Genomic DNA, 11,396 nt, shown 5'->3' on the forward strand with positions numbered 1-11,396 from the left:
AAAGAAACACTCTAACTTCAATCTGGACTAAAAATATGGCAAATAAATAGTAACATCCCTTGCTTTCAAACTAAATGAAACAACTGTCCTACTTGCTGCCTCATTATATTTAACTTTTGGGATGTACATACAGGGTTATTCCTAAGAACATCTTTCAGAAGAATTTTCAAAACAAATTACGAGAGTGTATCTCCTCTCAATTACTTGCAGGCATCAGACTGGTTTGCCAGTGTGGGTGCTACACCAAAAGGACAGTAGCTCTTACCAAAACATCAGCTAATGCACACGCCAGCCATCTCTGTGAAACACCAGCACTGGCTGTGCAGCTCATTCTTTGTCAGTCTAGCATGCTGCTAGTGTCCAAAATGCTTAGGAAGAGGCTGTTTCCTGTCAGTAATTAATTTTTGAGGGACATGATCATTAATTCAGAATATTATTAGCTTCTGGACAGAAAAAAAAAAAAAAACCAAACAGTTAAGTCATTTACAAAGGGATAATCTTTGCTTCTATCCTTTGTTCATCAAAACACATGAAATCAGCCCCTTTCTGACAAATGCTGGATGGACAATGTAGATGAGTGATCTGTGCTTAGTTAGGAAGCCTGACAGCCACAAAATATGTATAGGTTTTTCCTGCAAAACTTGCACTCAGCAGTAGGAATTTACCAGCTGTGTTAGAGCAACTTTTCATTGCACACTTACCAATTTATTTCTCCTCCTGTACCTAGAAGTATTTAGTTTGCCAATTGGTTACCTCTTTAGTAACATGCAAGAGCCATGGAAAACATATTAATCGGGAAAGAGCAAACACATGTCTTCTTTTCCTCTGTTTATCCTTAGAAAATTACCAATATTTTGTTCCCAGAAGCATGCAAAGGTTATAAAGGAGCAGTGTGTGTGGATTGTTTTTATCTGCATTTAGCTGGCTTGGAGCTATTTCTTCCTCTCTCTGTGATCTTGAAAGGGAAAAGGTTTCAAAACTTCTGAATACTCCTTGAAGGCTTCATGAGATTCTTGATTTTTGTTATTCACTTTAAGAGGCCAAAGAGTGCAGAAAGGAAGTATCTCAGGTGGGAGGAAGGCCTAAAATAATCCATTTAACTTCCATTTACACTGGGAGGAACAAGAGTCTGTTAGCTAAGACTTATCCTGTAAGACAATGATTCAGGGACAGAGCAATGCCCCTTGAAGTTCACCTTGTAAGCGTGAGACTTCCTTGGAGCATGAAATGAATTGGAACAGAGAGACGTATTCTGAGTGTCTCCATTACCACAGCGCCAAGAAATGTAAACCACAAATCTGTCATCTTCCCCCCTCCCCCTGATGCAGAGCTCCTTCAAATTAGGACAATAAAAAATAAACCACTTTACAGAATTAAAAAATATGCTTAAAATAAATAAAGGGAGTGAAGGGAGCTTACTGGAAGCTTAGGTGCCAATCACAGATTTATTCAAATCCTGACTTTTTGTCAGTTTGTGGAATTCATCCCATTTAATTTCTGAAACTCCAACATCCATTTAAAATTAAAATGTCAGATTCTTCCCTGATTTGCCACAAGTTCTACTTTAATGATTTTGCAAAGACATAAAAGTTGGGACAAAACTTTATTCAATATGGTTTGCTCCATAACATAATATATAGTTATGTGACGTATTACTGTGAACACCAGTCTTCCTCCAAMTAAAACACATACCACATTTTCAATAACTTTTGTGCTGAGTCTTTTAAGCAGTGAAATTTCTTATGGCATTTATGATTTTTATTTTTTTTTAACATTCCTGCAAATGTCAGTGGCTGTTAACATCTGAATCAAACAGTTCCCAGCTCATGTGACTGGAAATGGTGCCCAGAGCAAAAAGCCAGACATCCTGACTCTTGTATAAGTATAGTCTGTGTGGAAATGTTTCAACTGAGCAGAAGTTGCTGAGTCCACATCAGAACACATTCTGGCAGAAAACAAGGTAAGTCTGCATTATGACCACTTTATTATCATTATTACCTTTATTAAAGGTATGATTGGGAAATAAATGGTCTAAGATCTGAAGAAAAACACAATGATCTGCTAAATAAGATTCTGTCTGGACACAAGACTAAGTGGCTCACATGTTACTGGCAGTATCTGAAACTTTTCTAGGATTATTTTGGAATTATCTCACAGGATGGAAGGCTGAATTTGGGGTTTTAACTTATAGCCACTCCAGGGAGCAATTCTGAACAGCCTTAGACTCTTAAGAGGTTTTTCACCTTTTAAGTAGAAGGAATGCCATGCAGCAACCAGCTGTGCATAAGGGTAAAGGGCATTTTCAGCAATGAAGACTGAAAGAGATAAACTGAACTCTATGCACATGTGAATGAGATTTATTTGGAGCATCGCATGGGTGGTATCAAAGACAGAAAACTGTGCCAGTCAGAGACAGCTGGACCAGGAGCAGCTGTAGACTTGCACTTGCATTTGCCTACAAAGGTGTTAATGTAGCTAAATATATTTAAGATATAACACTTGACATATGCATATACTTTCAAAGAAATTGGAAGGTCTAAAAGTATAGCAGAAAATTTATAACTGAATTCTTAACTCCCTATGAAGCTCCCAGTCTAAGAAAGAAAACCTTTTTTTGTTGTTGATGTTCAGGCTGCCCATATAACACAAAATAACTTGTATTTATGGGACCCAGGCTGCCTGACCGAATGGATGGATTTTTTGGGTGTTTTTTTCCTTTTCTTTCATCAAAAGAGTTTTTTTCTGCATGTCTTCAAGAGGAGGTATAGTAAGGGTAAACAAAGAAAAATAGGTGTCAATAAATTTGACAAAGGAGACACCTATAATATTTCCAAATTAGACTTGGTATAGTGTCAAAGTGCTTGTGTTTGTCCTATCAATGCTGGATTTTGATTTTGATTTGAAGACAAATCCTCAAAGAAAAACATGATGAGTGTGTTAAATAAATAAATAGCAGATAATGATGTGTTAGAGCAACTTACGTTCAGTCTTCTAAGATCTGCAAGTCTTTTCTCTGAGCTGGATTGTTATCATTATTTTACCATTTTTAACTGATAAAAAGTTATGAGCTATCTAGAGATTCTGAAAGAGAAGTGGGAAATCTTACCACAAACAAAAAGCTATGTGTTTAAAAAAAACTACCAAGTACGTGGCTTAGTATATCAKACCTGGTTTATCTGGTTTGAAATGATAAATAAGGTAGCAATATAAACCCAGTTTCTGTGGATATTTCTTTAGCAGAAGAAACAGTCTAAAATATGTGCAAAACCCCACAAACTGTTGAAATAACTAATAAGTCATACAAATAAAATTACATCTGTGTGCCTGTAGAAACCAGATGCACTCAAGAGTGCAGAAGAATTAAAAAGCATCTTGAATTTGAAGTTTTGTAAAGACATTTTTCAACAGAAAAAAACTGAGATTTAATGTTCCTTCATGCAGTCTTTATACAAATGAGTCTATAACAGAAAAATCTAGATGTGCCAGGTATTAGGACATTTAAGTGGTGAGAACTTATTTTAGATAGGTCTGAAATAGTCTTGGAATCAATTCCAGTTTATGAAATTTGTGATGTTTACAAAATGTCTGCAAGATTTCTCAGTCTTAGTCATCAGATAACAACAACTCAAAATACCCCAAAACCCAGCAGTTTTCATCATCATACTGCACATATACAATGATTTTTATTATTTATCTGAACATGTACTCATGACCTGGATCAAACCTCCTTTATTTTTCTTTTTTTTTTTTAATTCATTTTGCAGCATAAGAACGGAATCCTTTATTACGTATGAAGTCAACAAATATTTACACATTCAAAATTTTAATCTTTACCTATATTAGATTCTTTATGATGTCTTCACACACGTACATAAGAAAATCCAGTTTCTTTCCAGTGCTTTAATCATTTCATTCTGATCTGGAGGTTTCTCTGCTTCATGCAACAGCCTGGGCCTTTAGTATCTTTTCTGTCTGAACTTACGACTTTCTTCAAAGTTATACTCTGTGGAGCAGCAGTTTATATGCAGGCTATATTTCAATGGAGAGTTTAAATTTGCATTCTCTAAATCTGCCTTTATATATACTCATTACAAATATTTCAAGGCTCTCTTCTCTGCACTTATTTTCATGTAAAATCAGAAGACAATGTGGAATGAAGCATAATCAAAAAAGAATAAGAATAACTCACAGCAGACACTGTCATTAGAGGAATTTTTAAGTAACTTGACATTCCATCTCTTTGAAATGTAAGCTATACTGCATGCTAATATTTGCGTAAGAAATAGTTTTCTAGGTCATGAACAAGGTATTTCTGTCTTTAATCTGTATGCCTTCCTCAGAAAAGACTGGGCAGGATCTATTTATTTCAAGCTACAACAAGAATTTCAAGGGTTCTAGGACACAGCTGGAGCAGACCCTAACTGAGGGATCAAGGCAGCTGTATCAAGATACATGTATATTCATAAATAAAGATTACTTTGGTGTGGGTTTTGCCTTAAGGTTTTCCTGAAATCTTCCCTGTAGTTAGGGCGTTAATTGGCAACAAATCAGCTTATTAATACTTGATTTGGGCTAGTGCCATTTTAAGGATCTGTGACTGTGCTGAGGACTATAGGAGTTGAATTAAAAATTTACATCTGTTGTGCTTTCCATATCTTTAAAASCAATTATTATATGTATGGAAATTGTCTGATTTCTATTATCTGAAAAAAATTTACAACCTGCATACTGCTAAACGGATGTTTATTCACTGCTATTTCCAATAGAATTATTCCTTCTTCTGCAGACAACCTTGAGAACTGTGGTTTAGTGGAAAGCCATCTGATTTCCCCTCTGGGACACAGCTGGATTTCCACATCAGAGGGAGTGATGTCAGACTCTTAACAGAAACTTTGGACTGCTTAGAAGCCTGTTATGGCACTTGAGATATTTTTTATTAACGTTGAATTAGAAGGAACAGAAGAAGTTTATTTGTGTCCAATCAGATATTGACATGATAATGGAAGAAAAACCACTATGTCATGAGTAGTTCCTAATGGGAGTGAAAAACAGTAAGTTCAGCGGAGTGGAACACAAAGAAGGCGGTATCTGTAAATATTCTGTCAAATTTTCTCCTTGTTCCTCAGACTGATGTAAGATACTTATCTGGCAAGATTAAAATAAGGTGTATTTACTAATATTCCACATTTCTGCTTTATCCGGAATCACCTTGTGTCCCAATGTAATTTAAAAAAAAATAAATGAGAAAAAGAAAGAAGAAATCAAAATCCCTGACAAAAAAAAAAAATCACCAAGCAGACTCCATAAAAGCCCAAACCTTGTCTTCTGCTACACTTACATGGTGCTTAGTACACAGGGAGTTCTTGAATTATAGTAGAGTCTAATGTCAATATTTGACCTGTCATGAGAGCTTCCTTGTCTTTTGAATACTCACATTGGGCTACAGTGTCTTGCCACAAAAGCAGCACTGGTAACATAAAGGGTTGGAAATAAAACTTAGTACATCAACATGAGTAATTTTATGCCTCTGCAATTGAGCACCTGAAGTACAGCACTTTGGTATCAGTGAGGCAGTAAAGGTTGTCTTTGTTTTTTCAGAGCTTAAGAATTCATATATTTGGATGAAATGCAAATGTGAGGCTGATGTCTACACCCACAGCTAAGGCACTCAGAGTTCATCCCTTATGATGTATTACGGGAAAGACTGATCTCCCATCTGTCTTTAGTTTCCCTTTTTCAATTCTCTCTTTAATTTCCTTCACTTCCTTATAACACTACATTGTGATTGAGCATTTCATGTTATATTCATCCCATGTCAGTGACACATATGCTCTGTGCTGTTCTGAGACTTTCTGTGGCTTATTGTCCTTTGATTTGAAGGTGCTGACAGATTTAGCGCTTTCTTCTCCCACTCTACATGTACTGGCTCTACACATCAAACGACCGCTTAATTTTACTAGGTCAAGATGTCTATCCTTTCCACATTGAGAATCTATTTCTAGTTTATGTTTTCTGGAAGGTTGCTGATATTTGTCCATCAAATACCTCTTCGCTGCACTGTGGTGCAAGAGTGAAAGCAGTGAAAGGGGGGGGGGAGAGAATAACTGTAATTGAGTTAATGAGGTTATCCATGTGAGTCTGCTTAGACTGTCAGCGCTCCAGAGTAGGAGGAGCACACTTGTAGCACTTTGCTTAGTGTTTGATGCAACTGGTCCCACATTTGACTGACACATCTGTGAGCTCAAAACACAGCTAACGTGACAGCAACAACACCCTGAACAAGGTGTTCAGCACAAGACTGTTTGGAGTTGTGAGACTCAACTAAAACCAACCAACCCCCTTATCAAAGGACATTCGTTAATCTGAATGACAGACTTGGGAAATTAAATTTCCTATTTCTTACACTTACAGTGTTTCCTAAAACATTTTTCTATACTGACCACTGCTAGCAGTTTGATGTTGCAACAGATGTATCTCCAGTCTAAGTACAATTTTTTTTTTACTTTTTCAGGTAATATATTCTGAAATATTTCAGTATATGTGGATATTGGGAAGATTTCTGATGCAGAAGCAACTAAAGTGCCAGATGATAATGGGAATATCCTATTTAAAAGTCACAAGTCTTCTCATTAATTTATTTTTCTCTTTCTTTAGGCTATGCTAAGGTAGCCTAACACTATTTTAGTAAAGCAAACAAATCCCGTAGTAACACCCCAGGCAAGGCTAAGCTGGCTCAGAGAAGACCATCAGAATTTTGTTAATTGAATGTTTAATCTTTTTTCCCCAGGTGATGTTTTTTCTTCAGTGCTGAGTATGATATAAAAAAAAAAAATTGAAAGGTAAGACTACTTAGGGCATCATTTTCCCCTCTTATTGTAAACACAAACAAAAAGATGAGCTGCACTATGGACAGTTCACACAAAGTCTCTTTAAGCTTAATTTGGGACTGTTGCTGAGTATTAAAATTTTGTTTACTTGAACATCTTTCCTGAACATAAATGAAATGGAAATGTCATGTAACTTAATGCCTGAAACTGACAAGCTTGGATGGTGGGAAGGGCTGTTATTTCTAAATAATTTTATGTAAGCTCTTAATATGAGGATATTGGCAAGGTCGGGGACATATCATAATAAAACAATTGCTTGACATTTTTCTTGCCAATTTTTGCATTAACTAATGTCTGGGTATCACTTCAGGTTCTATAACTAGTCTCCTAAAGCACTCTAGGCTGCAACATTTTCACAGAAACATAGAATTTGCTGAGTTGGAATGAACCCATCAGGATTACTGAGCCCAACTCCTGGCCCCAGGCAAAGCAGTCCAAGAATTGCACCATGTGCATGAATGTTTTGTTGAAACATTTCTTGAACTCTGATAGGCTTGGTGTTGTTACCAGTTCCCTGGAGATCGTGTTACCATTTTAGGGGAAATTGAGACCTTGAGCAAGCAGGCGTTCTCTGAATTATGACTCCCTACACCAAAATTTTCTCTCAGAACTAAAGTTTTTAGTATTTAAATATAATTTTCCTTAATCTCTTTTCTATATGTTTTCTCAGCATAAACTCTCAATAAAAAGATGGGGAGGCAAATATTTTATTCTTTACTTTCTCTTTCTGTTTGGATTGTAACACAGCAGAAGACTGGAATCCAACTCAGGGCTTTCACAAAGAGGAAATGAATCTGCTGCAAAAAGCTAAAGTAAGTTTAGTATAAGAATTATGGATAAAATAGATGATGAACACAGAACATCCTTTACATTGTCAGTCATGACTTGAAAATATTTGAAAGAAGTGGGCATTAACATTTACTTATGTTATCCAAGAGCCAACACAAAGAAGGCAAAAGTAAAAGCAATTTAAATGTCTGAACTGGAAACCAGTGAGATAATTTCATTGTATTCCTTATCCACAGTAATGGGTGGAAGAAAGAGATGTTTGGTCCTACATGCTTCTACTCATTACCATGTATCAAGATTTGGAAGTGACTCCTTCCATCATAGCCACACATGTGCTTCTAGGTACAGTGATCAAGATTTTGGATTAAAAGATAGAAAATGAGTGATGATATACCATTTACGGACACAGCAATTATCATGTATAGAAGAGAATGGGATTAGAAGAAGGAAAAAATGGCACTGCAAAGGGAGGTGCATTTAGAAACAGCCAAACTACCGTAAGTGTTTGAAATGAGTAACAATTTCAGAAAAAAGAATTAATGAAAATAAACCAGTATAGAAAAGAGGAGCCCTTTTGTAGCTGGAAGTGGGTCACCCATCATATTAAGGATATTCTTGGTCTGTGGATAACCTTGGGTAAATCATGAAATGAGATGAGACATCAAACAAAAACTTCTTGTATACAGTAGGGGTTGAGACCAAGTCAAAGGAGAGTTAGCTGCTCAGGACAAAAAATTCAGTAGGACATTTGCTATCAGATGCTTGGTCAGATGAAGATGTTGAATGAAGTTGAGGAAGAAGGCATAAGAACATCTAAGATTGGGAATGGATATAGTGAGAAAAAGTGATGTGGTAAAATTTTAACTTTCTTTTACTCATGGGAAGAGCATTCAATTCCCTTCCTGATTCACCCTAATTGCCCTATGTATTTAGCCCTAAAAAAGCTGTAGTCAAGTGGCGGCCTCTATGCATATCACATTTCTGATGCAAAAAACCTCATCATCCTAATTGAATTTTATGACCTTCATCTGGACACCCGAGTTATTTATCTGTACAGTTTCTTCTGTCTTACTGTTGTTAAATAGTTTGCCACCTGTTCATCTGCAAAATATTTGATTTATTGACTATCACGTCCTAAACTCAGTTTATTATCAATATTCGGCTGTCAAAAAGAAAGCCATTTTAACTACAGAACCAGTAGGAAGTCATTGTGCTAATCAGGCTTTAGGTCCCTCATGCTAAAGCATAGCCAAGGACATAAAACATAAGTAATGAATAGAGCCTACTTCATGTATTTGCAGCTGTCTCTGTTTGAGTAATTCCTATCAGAGCCTAGTGAGGCAGCCAGGACTTGTTGGGCGCTAGCAAGTACTGCGTGCAGGTGGACTTGTAGCCCAGCTGGTGTCCTGTCCTGCTTTCTAACTGCTAAAGGTATTTGAAAGAATGCAACAAATTAATAAAAAAAMCCCAAGTTATCACATTTTGTAAACTTGGCTAAGCATTTTACACAGAGGTTGTCCCCTTTATGGTGGATATACTTCTTATGGCAATTGACAGGAGAACAGTTGGCATTTCAACAAGAACTGAAAACTGATCAAAAGCTCTCTTTTTTTATTTGACACAAATTCTACAAATCCGCATGTGTGTATGCAACAGAACAATAACTGATACCTAAAATAAGAGGGTAAAAAAATTAATGTTATTTCTTCTCTTTACATATTTTTAGAAACAATGTCAATGGTTGAGACTTTAAAATCTCAGGAAAAACTGATCTTCACCCATTTTTCCTTCAGACTAGTAGACAATTTCTGCAGTAGGGAAGATAAAATTAAGAGTGCTGAGTACTTTAGTTAATCCCTTGTCTCCTGCAGAAAAGGACTAAGCTCAAATATACGCCATTGTTTCATGACATTTTGGGCTCTCTGCAGGCAAAAAGGCTCACTGATACGATCAAAGTCTACATTTTTCAAACCTGTCATTAAGCACTCTGGGAGTTGTCCAAGAAAACCAACAAGACAATATGTAATTTTCCACTTGATTTAACAGAATATGTTCTTTTCTAAGGAATGAAAATGAGGAGGCCCAGTTTCCTACAGTTTTGTGTTCTTTTTTCTTTCCCTATCCTCTAGTACAATAAATCTTGTCCACTCTCGTTTTTGCCTATGAAATGCTTGCTCGTGGTGGGTAGTCCTAAACTACGTTAATCCTGTTTGATCGACTGGCACAGTCAGTTCTGCTTATCTTTTCCCCCTTTATGCCAATAGTGATTCTGCACATGTGTGAATTTTGGAGGGGTTTAAAGATTTCCATCTTAAAAGTTTGGTCGATGTTTCCTACTGTGTTCAAAAGCTATTATGACATCTGAAGAAATACCCTTATTGCTTAATTTTCATTCCTTATGAAACACAATTTATAATTTAGACTGCAAGTCCAATTTTTTATTGTACTTTATAGTGGTTTAAATGGTAGAAACTGTTTTGACAGTCTGGCCAGAGATATTTTGCTATATTTTCTTTTTTCTGGGTGTAGACTAAACTGTGTTGCATTGAATTAATTCAGCATATACTAGCAAACAAGGCCTGTTGATCTGCATTCAACATACCATTTGTCTGAAATTAATTTTGTGAAAGGAAGAGTGGAAGTTATGCCACAAGATACCTCATTTTTCATCTCATAATAGGGAATAAACCAGACTTTCAGACTTCCTCATGGCTTGGGTTTGGATACAGTAGTAGTGTATTACATTGTGCTGCAAATACAGGAGTCTCTGGCTGTAGTATTTGTGGAGGCCTGGACTTTTGGAGCCAGTTTCTGTGGCCTAACCCTGAAATGCAATGCTTACATCTCTGGAATGCTGGCAAGGGGTTTGAATGCTGCTGTTCAGCCAACTCCTCCTGTATAAGTAACTGTGATAGGTTCTGTGTAGCTTTCATGATGAAAAGTACATTTTGCAAGAAAGAAGCAGTGAGAATATGGAAATGCAAAGGGAAAACAATAAAGCAACTTACTAAAATGTGTATGGGTTATGCTATGTAGAGCTGATCATATTTAAAAAAAAAAAAAAAAAAAAAAAAAAAAAGCTGTTTCACAATGCATAAATGTATGATTGCATTTAGGGGAAAAATTCATGAGGTTAAGTGCTTCATAGAGACTTTGGCTCCTAGCCAGCAGCTCTCTGCAGCATGCAGTTGGCAAACATTGCATTGCTGGAGACACTSCTTCTTCAGATACATTAATTTTAAATGTTATCACTACCTAGAAATTATGAGAAAGGAAGTTCAGCACTATGTAGCAAGTGTTTGAAAATCCTAGTCAATATTATTTCATGCACTAAACAAAAGTTCCTAAGCAAGTCAAATCTCACCTGGGATCATTGCTTTCTAGGTTCAAGCTTCTTATAAAGGAAGCCTCTCAATAGGTAAACCAGGTTTCCCAGTAGCKGGATCACCTCTACTTAATATAAATACAATATATAAGGCATGATTTCATAGTGCTTAAAAAAGAGAAGTAAAAAAAAAAAGCAGAATATCATATCCACTAGAAACTAAATGAAGCAAGGGTGGCACCAGCTTTAATCCTGGACACTTATGGTCTCTTAATTCACTTTCTATTTTCTGATCTTTTGACTTGTCCCTTGCCAGTCACACCAAGGGCTTGTTGAGTCCTAAAAGGCAATTCTCCCTATAGATGAAAGAGATGGGAGTTGGTGGGGAAGGGGGG

The 11,396-nt window shown here is 36.4% G+C and overlaps 1 protein-coding gene across 3 annotated transcripts in view; it reads left to right on the forward strand.

Annotated features, from left to right (window-relative positions):
- Positions 1-1,893: 1,893 nt before the first annotated feature.
- FMN2 (formin 2) overlaps positions 1,894-11,396 on the forward strand; it is a 169,886-nt gene continuing 160,383 nt past the window's right edge. For 2 of the 3 annotated variants that reach the window (XM_057363967.1, XM_057363969.1), the window contains exon 1: positions 7,639-7,699. The gene's annotated coding sequence lies outside the window, so the exon portion shown is untranslated. Of the gene's footprint in view, positions 1,961-7,638; positions 7,700-11,396 lie in introns of those variants that run through there. The other variant, XM_057363968.1, reaches the window with a different exon arrangement.

This window comes from Malurus melanocephalus, unplaced genomic scaffold (genome assembly GCF_030028575.1).
Source record: "Malurus melanocephalus ecotype Western Australia unplaced genomic scaffold, MMel_1.1 scaffold_33, whole genome shotgun sequence".
NCBI lineage: Eukaryota > Metazoa > Chordata > Aves > Passeriformes > Maluridae > Malurus > Malurus melanocephalus.